The sequence below is a fragment of the Pteropus medius genome, unplaced genomic scaffold, assembly GCF_902729225.1.
Source record: "Pteropus medius unplaced genomic scaffold, Ma_sr-lr_union100, whole genome shotgun sequence".
NCBI lineage: Eukaryota > Metazoa > Chordata > Mammalia > Chiroptera > Pteropodidae > Pteropus > Pteropus medius.
Window position 1 is genome coordinate 6,839,398 of NW_024349802.1, and position 10,732 is coordinate 6,850,129.

Consider the following 10,732-nt stretch of genomic DNA (forward strand, 5'->3'; position numbering starts at 1 on the left):
GGAGAGAACTTTGTGCCAGTGCCCTGAGGGGCGAGCCTGAAGTAGGCAAGGTGTCTGTGCCCTTTGTGGCAGGAGGAGAAGCTCAGACCCTGATACTAATGCCTAATCATGAAGGCTGGAGGCTTCCAGGAGTGCTCTGGTGGGGTGTTGCCCAGTCAGCAGGGCAGGAAGGCCTAAGGCAATGTCTTGATTCAGGGCTGGGGCAAAGCAGACAGTGCCAGCTGCTCACACTGGGTGCCACTGTTGCTTAGGGGGATATGAAAACACATCTATCTGCTCTCACTAGGAATCCTGGGAATTGCCCCAGGCATCTGGAAATGAACAAAAGATTTAAAAACTTGCCTCAGGGTCTACGGCCATGCCACCCTGAACAAGCCCGATCCTGTCTGATCTCAGAAGCTAAGCAGGGTCGGGCCTGGTTAGTACTTGGATGGGAGACCACTTAGGAAGACCAGGTGCTGTAGGTGTTAAAATAAATAAATAAAAATAAAAATAAAAACTTGCTTCAGGGAGGCAAGTTAGAGAGTACCATGGTTTTGGAGTCAGGAGACTTGGATTCCTTAGTCTGGTGACCTTGGGCAAGGTGTCTGGTCTTTGGAAACTTCTGCTGTTTCCTCTGAGAAATGGGCTGATAAACTGACCAGCTATAAGGATCAAATAAAATACACATGAGAATGTGAAAAAAGATGTAGATAACTTAAACTTTGTGCTTTCTGACTGTCAGCTCTGCCTCTGCTGGGCAGGCAGCTGCAGAGGGCTTTGCCAGTCAGGAGTTGAGAGAGACTGGGCCAGTGTCAAGGTAGAGCAGGAAGCAGAGATCAGGAACGTATTGGGGTGCGGGGGAATGGGTCTTCAGATGGAGCCGGTGCAGGATGGACAGACTGCAAGGCGGACCTGCATGGTTTGGAACCCAGACCCAGCAGGGAAGCCCTGGGCATGGGCCACTGGGTTGTGATGTTGGAGGGTCAGGCTGCCTTTAAGGGCACAAGCAGAAGCTGTCACAGATCAGGGAACTGGGAGAGGGTGACATGCAGAGGGCTGGCCCAATTCCGCTGGCAGAGCAAGCCGATGGATATTTGGCACAAAGTCCAAAAGCAGCATTTCTGTTTGGCTCTGTTTGCCTTTAGAGCAAACACTGGCAGATTGGAATTCCCACTTGGGCTCTCACCAACTCAAACAGGCTTGGCCGAGGCTTTCAATTGATTTGTTTGGGGCAGAAGAGGCTCTGCTTGCCCAGGCCTGGCAGCGGAAAGCCGAACCTCCCTCTCCACCCCCAGCCCTGGGATCCAGCAGAGCTGTCCCCAGATGGCTTGTTCATCTCCATTCTGTCAACTGGTGGTTTGGAGGCTGAAGTGGGATGCAGGGGACCTGGGCCTGGGTCTTCTGGTCACACTTAGTCTTTCCCCTAGCTCTTGTGGGAAGCATCTGGAATCCACGGTTGGGTGTTTGGAAGGTGGCTTGATTTTTTTAAGCTGCTGTCTATTCTACCAGCAGGAAGGAGTCCCTATATTATGTAGATCCAGGCAGTGACTGAGAATATAGGCTCTCTTATTTATTCCAGCAGCCCCTAGAAATCCAATATTGTGATGCTAAAAACTGCACAACTTCTGTTTCCTTCAAATGTGGGTGAGACAGGACACCTCCTAAAACCAACTGCCTTTCGCCAGGTGAAGATTTGCTCTCGGTGGTATCTCCGTTTGCTCTCTGGCCCTGGCCCCAAATTACCTGGGAGTATCCCATAGGCTCTCAAGAGAGAAGATGGCCCTGAATTCCTAACTAGGCTATTCAGAAAAGAGAGGTAATTGTTGCTGATTCTAATCACGGGAGTGGGAAACTGGGAGAAAGGAGTTACATGTGATGGAGAGAGATTTATCAACACATGAATGCCCACTCTTTCCCACATTCTGCCACCAAGAAGTTTATCTGTGCTTGGCTACATACCTTACCTTCCCGAAGTTCTAGCTTTGATTTTGCTTTTGGCTTGTTGTGAGGTAGCACCAGGAGAATGGTGGGGAGCTAGGACTGGAGAGCTGGAAGGAGAGGGAGCATTTGTGCTTTCTTGCTCAGCTCCTGGGTTCTCTTCTGAGGCAGAAAATCAGGGTAATGGGCAAAAGAGAAACCAAAGTCTCAAAAGGAAGCATGCAAGAGGCCAGAGGGGGGGAAGAGTCTGTTCTAAAACTCTTGGGGACCTGAGGATTGGCCTCAGCTTTTGTAAACTGGTGAGGGGACAATGACATTCTCCCAGCAGAGGCACCACTGCCCCACAGTTCACATCCCGAGAGCGCAACTGGCCTTGACTCCCCTCTTCCCCAGTGGGGCCTCGATGCCTGGGATTGGGGCCTGAGATGAGAAGACCTCTTCAAATCTTGCCACTGGACCAGAGAACGAGCAGACTGAGCAGAATTCAGGCCCAGACTCCAAAGGTATAGCCATCGTCTTTGTTGACCATGGAAATAACACCTGTTTTGTCAGTATTTCTGTTTACAAGGTATTCTCATATACATGATTTGAATCTCATAACGACACTTAGGCTTTTTCATTATTCCCATTAAATGGGTGGTAACACTGAGGTTCAAAGAGATGATGTAACCTATCCAAGGCTCTACGAGTAAGCGGAAACCAGGATTCACAACCAAGCATACTATGCTATAATGCTGTGCAACAATCTTCTAAGGAATCATTATCCCCATTTTATAAGTGGGTAAACAGGCACTCAGAGACTGTCACTTGGCCAAGACTGTCATTAAAGGGCAGAGTCAGTATTTGTATGCAGGCCACACATGTGCCTCTCTGCTCTGCTGCCTCACAGCAACCTTGTTCTTTCATATCAAAGCTATTTTTTGAACTTTAAAAATCAAGCCATGGTTCTCTTCTGAGCAGGGAGCTCCAGGGTTGGAGAGGACGGCAGGAAGCAATCAGTGTGTGCAGATGGCATGGTGACCGTGGCGCCTAATCAGGAAATTATAGCCTGGGCAAAAGCGGGGTTTGGCTTAGATGTCACCTTTCCCTGTATTTCGGTAAGGCTGGCCTATGTGGGGGCTTGGCCAGCAGATGGGAGGTGCTGAGCAGGAAGGATGAGCCAGCCTTGTCAGTGCCTTGCAGCACTGTCCCTGTGCCCAGAAAGTTGGCCTTGTGGGCAGTGGCATTATAACCCTTTCTGGCCTGCTGCCTGCTCCTGCGCTCACTGACAACTCATCAGCGAGGGCAGAGCTGTGGGCACCAAGAGGGGCTCCTTTGGGAGGCTGTTAGCCCAAATAGATGGTTTTTTACTTGACCCTTGAATGAGCAAGTAGCAAAGGAGTGAAGGAATTGTCAGGTGGAAAAAGTCAGTTGCAGAACTGTACATAATGACACCGTATGGATTTAGGAAAAAAATAATAAAAACATACACAAAGTGGCAGTGAGAGATTTTTTTTCTCTTTCAGGTGGCAACGATAACAGAAAACTTAGCAATAGCTAGGATCTGGAGAATGGGCACCCCTGTCCTCTTTGGCAGTACAAATAGGTGTGACCTGCCTCAGGCCACGTGGATTAGAATTTAAGTATATGTTGCCATGACCCAGCAATTTTGCTGCTTGAAATTATCCTAAGGAACCAAATGATAAGCACAGAGATGCATGGATAAGGATGTTTATTGTGGCCTGTTATAATTGGGCACAGCAAAAAAAAAAAAAAGTATTAATTACCTAAATGCCTATTGGTGAGGGAACTGGTTAAATTACTGTCAATCCATACATAAAAACAGTACATAGAAAGTACATACTTAAAAATAGTGATCTGTCAATAAGAATAGGTGTTCCTGATATTTTATGGAGTGAAAAAAGTAGCTTCTAGAGCAAGTGATATGATACCCTTTATGTAATAGTGAGCATAATCACGTGTGTGTGTCTGTACATGTGTGTGTGCCTACATGTCTGTGTGTGCCTACAGAGGGCTACCTGCAAGGACGATCATACTCATAGTAGTTTGGTGGTTTTGATTTTTGTTCTCACACTTTTTGAACTTTTTGAACTTTAAGAGTGAATATGTATTTTATAATCAGGAGAAACAACACAGTTTTCATCTTGAAAAGAATGTTAAACAGTGTGTGTGTGTGTGTATGTGCGCGCGCGCGTGCATGCGTATGTGTGTGCATGCCCTGCACCTGTGGTGACTGGAAGGGTATGTGTGTGCATGCACTGCACCTGTGGTGACTGGAAGGGCATTCCAGGCAGAAGGAACCACATACACAAAGGAAAGAGGGCGGGAGCATGCAGAGGGTGTAGGCAGTGCTGAGAAGTTGTGGCTACAGCCTGCAGTGTGGAGTGGGGTGTCAGAGGACTGCGGAAGTAGATTGGAGCCAGATCCTGAGGCTCTTGAGTGCTCAGCTCTGCAGTTGGAAGCAGGGCAGTGACCTGGCCAGATTTGATTCCCTCTGCCTCTCTGAGCATTTAAGGCCCCCTTATTCTGTCTCCTCCTCTCTCTCCTTATATCTCCCAGGCATCCTCTTTGCCTAGTTCAGTCTCGCCTCCACTCCTACACACCCATCCTAATCCTGTCTGTTTTTCAAGGCTTCACAGGAAGCCTTCCTCTAACAGGAAGCCTTTCTAGATTGCTCCAGTTAGCCTTGATTTCTCCTTTCTCATACTCTCCCCCTTTATTTTTCATACCTGACCTTAAATCACACCTTAATTCCTCTACTCGTGGATATTTCTTCTCCTAGCACCACCTGGGGAGGGCTGTGGCCTGAGAAGTCATGCCCTAACTCTTGGATGTCAGTGATGGACTGCCTGAGATTTGCCAGCTTTACAGTCCTGATGGGGGAGGGAGAAAGTGGGAAGAGAGACCTAGGAGTTATTTTGAGCCCCTTTTTGTCACAGGCACAGTGCCAAACACTATACCTACATTTTCACATTTAGCCCTGTTTTACAGATGAGGAAACTGAGGCTTACGGGGGTTTTGTGGCAGTAAGTGGTAGCACTGTGAGTTGAACCAAGCTCTAACTCCAAAGCCCATACTCTTAACCCCTGTGGTCTACTTGTCTTGGCTCTTGCCCCCCTGGAGGTTGGCTAGGCTGGGTCTGAGGCCAGGGTTTTCTGTGCCTTGCTGCCCCAGGGCCAGGAGAATGGACTTCAGGGTGGCCATGTGATGCCATCTCACTCAAGTGGAGGATCTAGGGGCAGAGGCCTTGGGAATGCCGTTATCCCCAAGGAAATAAAGCGAGATATTTCCTCATGGGGCCTGCCAGCAGGGGCACTATGGGGGAATCAAGCTTCCCTACTTGGAGTTTCTCCAGTGATAGGAGGTCAATGAGATGATCAAGGACAATTTTGTGTCTCTGAAGCAACAGCCCGCCTGAAGGCCTTGCATACTGGTCACTTCTAGGGTCTCTCCAAACCCTGATAGCAAACCCTAAGGGGCAGGCAGGAGGGTCCAGTGCCCATGTGACAGAGGGGAAACTTAGGCTCCTGGAAGGCAGGCCATGTTCCAGGGAGGAGACTGGCCCAGGAGCTAGATCAGCGGGGCCCTGGCCTCTGCCAGGCTCTCCACCAGCCCTGGCTCTATGAGCCTGGGGAGAGTTGAGAAGCTTTGGAAGCATGGTCGCCAAGCTCAAGAGAAGCCAGGTATTCACCATGAATGGTGGGTGTCGGTACTCAGTACCAGCCTCGGTGACTCAGTAGGAGTGCTAGCTTAGGGGGTGGAGGAGGGATCCTGTGTATAAATATATCCTTTATTAGATCAGGTTCACCTAAAGGGAGAAAGAGGTGTGTACATGAGAAGGCTGGAGTAAGGGTGGGAATAAGCATCCATCCCAGTGTGTCCTGGAAAGTACCCAGAGAAGCCACAGGCGGGAACAGTCTGAGGAAACCCTTGCTGGCCCCGCCACAGCCTGGCAAATGGCAAAGTGGCCAGTGCTTTATGGCTGCAATGTCTTGGAGGCTTTGCCAGGCGCTTTCCGTGAAATCACTGGAACGTTAAGCCGTTGGTTCAATTAAATGGGTTAATATGCTTTGTCTGATTCTGATGAATAATAATAATGTAATGTGATAATAGCAATAATGGTGCTATTAGCTGTGGTTATCACACGTGCCTGCACTGTTCCAGGCACGGAGGGGAGGTGCAGCACACATTCCCACACACTCAGGCCTCATTTTCCACTCATAAAACCCTCCTCTTCAAAGCCTTTCTAGCCCAACTCCCTATATCCATTTTCAGGACAAATTACCAACACTTAAAAAAAATTGGTCCATTTTGCATGAAAGCCAAGTCCAAATTACTGTTACTTTCCTCTTTGTGTTTTGAAATTTAAAAAAGGTGAGGGGTGGAGAGCTGATGGGGACGCGAGGGATGGAGAGAGGAGGAGAGGAGGAAGAAGGACAAAGAATAAAATGTATGAACAAAGAAAAAAAAATAAGCCTTGTTTCAGTAAAAATGTATTTCTGGAATGATGTTCAGTTTACTCGGGCAGAAAAATTAGAAATGGTGTGCTTATTAAACACTAAGTAAGGCTAAGTAAGCATGACTATTTTTAGTAGTGTAGTAAAACCTTGGTAATTTGGGCCTCTTTAATAAAGATTCCATGATCATGCTGGCTGGCAGACACACCGTGTGTGTGTGTGTGTGCGTGTGTGTGTGTGTGTGTGTGTGCGTGCACAAGGTAGGAGGGAGTGCAAAGAGGTTGCTGAGCTGCAGGATTGGGGTGTGCAGCGAGGTGACGAGGGGGAGGGACTCCTGCTTACGACAGCCATTTTTAAACTCTGACCCTCTTTGCTTAGCAATAAAAGATCGATACAAATTATTCTCTGAACATTCTTCTTGGCACCTACTAACCTGACATCTGTTTAAAGAAGGATGCATTTAAAAACAAAAATTTCATTTCTGTAATAATCTGTAAAGGTTTGCTTGACACCTGTCACACTGGCCTGCCACCAAAGGAGGCTGAATTCCGAGAACTGATACATCATCCCAGGTGGGTGCTGATGGACACCTCTGGGGTGGGGACAGGGACCTTTGGGCAGAAGGCCACTCCCTGTCCTGCAGATCACAGGACTTTGTATTTTAAAATAATATTGTATCATTTTATTGTTATAAAAGTAATACTTGCTCAGTGCAAAAAACTTGGAAAGGACAAATGAAAATAAAACCCATTTCCCATCACCCAAAGGTAACTGGTGTTAACATTTTGTGCTCATCCAGAAATTTCTCTGTGTGTATATAAAAATCGTGCTTATATACTCTTTCCTAGCCTATTTTGTTCAGTATTTTTGACAGAGAAACTCAGTTAAAAGAAAAAAGGCATTAGCAAAACTATTATTTAATTTTATGCTAAACGAATGGCAAAAAGTCATCTGCCCCTCTTGCTCTCTCTTGGCCACACAGTAGACACTCAGTGGGGGGAGTGTCCTTAATAAGGTTCCACTGCTCCACTGTACAGAGGGATGGAGAATGGGGCGAGGGCCGGGCGGCATCAGCTGTCACTGGGGTCTCAAAGAGGCTGCCAGTTGGAGAAGGCTGCAGGAAAAGGCTTTCCAACAAGCATGGGAGCAGCCCTGGTGGTGGGCTCAGTCCCGGAGCATCTAGGCACTAGCCTCCGAGTGCCTCTCTGGATAAGGTAGGGGCATAAATACGGATATAAAAAAGTTGTAGTAAAATACACATAACATGAAATTTGCCATTTTAACTCTTTAAGAGTATATATTTCAGTGACATTAAGTATATTCACATTATTGCGCAACCATCACCAACATCTATCTGCAGAACTTTTCGGTGCCTCAAAATGAAGCTCTATATACATTAAACAATAACTCCCCATTCTCTGATCACCCCTGGCCCTGGCAACTACCATCTTATTTTCTGTCTGAATGTGTCTACTCTAGGTACCTTGTATAAGTAGAATCACAATAGTTGTCCTTTCGTGTCTGGCTTATTTTACTTAGTATGTCTTCAAGGTTCAACCATGTTGTGTCATGTGTCATGATTTCTTTCTGTTTTAAGACTGAATAGTATTATACTGTATGTATATACCACATTTTGTTTATTCATCTGTTTATGGACACTTAGGTTGTTCCCACCTTTTGGCTATTGTGAATCATGCTGCTATGAGCATGGGTGTACAAATATCTGTACAAGTCCCTGCTTTTGTTTCTTTGGGGTACATACCCAGAAGTGGATTTCTGGGTCAAATAGTAATTCTGTGTTTAACTTTTTTAGGAATTGCCATATTGTTCTTCACAGTGGCGACACCGTTTTATGTTCCTATAAGCAATGCACAAGGGTTCCAGTTTCTCCATATCCTCACCAACACTTGCTATTTTCTGGGTTTTTTCTTTTTTTTGATTGTTTTGTGTTTTTTTGTAGCAGCCATCCTAATGGATATGTAGTGGCATCTCATTGTGGTTTGATTTGCATTTCCCTAAATGACTAGTGATGTTGAGCATCTTTTCATGTGCTTATTGGCTATTGGTATATCTTCTTTGGAGAAATGTCCATTCAGGTCCTTTGCCCATTTTTGAATTGGGTTGATTGTCTTTTTGTTGTTCCGATACACTTTTAAAAGCAGCGCCAAGGGCTGGCTGTGCCGAGAGGGAGGAGTGTGTGAGTGGAAGAGGGAAAGAAGCGAGAGAGAGGAGAGAAAGGAGTGGGGAGAAGGAGGAAGGGCCAAGATATATTTTTGTGGAGTGAGGGGTAAGGGAAGGCAGCCCCTCAATTTTTTTATTCAGCAAATATTTATTGAGCACCGATTGTGTGCAGACACTTCCCGAAGTTTTACTGTCTGCATCTGGTTGCTTCTACATCCTGGCTCTCCGTGACTGCAGCAACCCTGCTCAGCTGCCAGTGCCCCGCCTCCAAGAGGTGGTGCTCACAGCAGTTAAGCCATAGGCTCTGCAGTCAGACAGGCTAGAATCTGAGTCCCTAAAGCTGTCTTTGGACAGGCTACATGAAATCTCTGAGCCTCAGCTTCCTCATCTATAAAATGAGGCTAATAAGAAAAATAAAACAAGTACAATGCACAGCAGGGGATGGAGCAGGGTGACATTTGGCCATGTGATCAGGAAAGCCAGAGCTGCTTTCATCCTCCACTAAGGACATTCTGTCCTTTGCCTCCACCCTGCTCCAGATGCAGCTCTCTGCACCTTGAATTGCTCCTCTTTAGAGTCTTGATTCACGAGATCTCACCCTCTCCAACCTGGCTGGGCTCTGGCATCTGTGTCTCCTGGGTGCCCTGAAGCCACTCGATAGTAGGCAGCGCCTGCTCTGGGCAGCCAGTTGGGAGGTAAGGTCCAGGGACCTGCAAATGCAACACAGGAGTTTGAAGAGTAGGGATCCTGTGGTGAAACGGGCAAGAAGGCAGGCCAGCAAGGGCTGGGAAGAAGCCTAGGAGGGCTTCCAGAGGGAGGCAGATTGGAAATGAGAAGCTTGTAACACTAAATGAGGCAGGAGTTCGGATTTAATGGTTGATATTCCAGGGCCCTGTCTCCACCAAGAAGCTTCTCTGTGCCCCCTCCCCCCACTGTCACTTGTGCTTCCTCAGTGCCAGCTGTCACTTGCGCACCCTGTTGCTCTCTCACACATTCCAGCGAGCTTGGTGAAGGCAAAACTTGGGGCCTGGTACCTTTTCATTCTCTATCCCAGAGCCCAACTGAGCCCAGACTCTTGACTTGACATGAATTATAATCATTTATCCCACTCCCCGCCCCCCTGCCCACCACCACCCAGTACTAATGTGATTCTCATCAGGCAGTTGTGTAGTGCAGTGGTTAAGAGTATGGACCTGGCCAGAGGGCCTGAGTGCAAGTCCTGACTCTCCCTCATTAGCTGTGCCATCTTTTGTGAGCTTCTCTTCTGGTGTAAGATAACAAGCCCCTCTCTCCTGAGGAGTGAATGCCGTAATTCTTATGAAGTGCTTGCATGGGGCTTGGAGCTCAATAAGGGCCTGATGTTAGCTACTGATGAAATGATATAACACAAAAAGAAGTGTTTAGGCATCTTCATCCCATGTCGCAGGGACCCCTTTGAGGAGAATGCTGGGGTGAGTGTCCCCTCTGCTCCCACGCTCATCTCAGAGTACTGACTGCCAGTCTGCCTGTTCCCAGGCCCAATGGACAGCAGAGAGTGGGCCTGGTTCCTCTGGGTCTCCCAGGACCTGACCCACAGAGGGTTGTGGGGAGACTGGACCGCAGGACAACAGACTGGGTTACTGAGGGCCAAGTCTAGGATGGTTCCGGGGGTGGGATGCAGGGAAGGTAAGGTGGGGTGGGGGAGTCAGCAAGACGGTCAGTTATGACTCACATTCATTATACCGAGCAAAGTCGGAGGGAAAACCAAGTTGGGCCCCAAGCGACGTTTAATAATAACAACAGCAATAACAATACTATCAACAATAACTATTTATTGAACACTTACTATATGCCAACACCCCAATTAACACTTTATATTTCATTTAATCTTTTAAACAACTGCGTGATGTGATTTTTATTCCCTTTCATGCAAGAGGAAACAGAAGCTCAGAGACATTAATTAAGTCTCTTGCCCAAGGCAATGCAGGTGGAGCCAGAACTCAAACTCTCGCTCTCAAATACCGCAGCAGAGGTCCCTGTAGATATCAGAGCCAAGTGACTGGCCCAGGAAGTGGGGAGGTCAGTGGGCGTAAAACCACCCTCACTCTCATTTCCCAGACTGGCCCTCTTGGTGACAAAGGCCTCACTGCTATCTCCCAGGGAGCCCTCTCTAGGGCTTGGACTCTCTGAGCAAT

At 47.5% G+C, this 10,732-nt stretch overlaps 1 pseudogene; it reads left to right on the plus strand.

Annotated features, from left to right (window-relative positions):
- Positions 1-348: 348 nt before the first annotated feature.
- LOC120581892 (uncharacterized) lies at positions 349-467 on the plus strand (annotated as a pseudogene).
- The last annotated feature ends 10,265 nt before the right edge of the window (positions 468-10,732 follow it).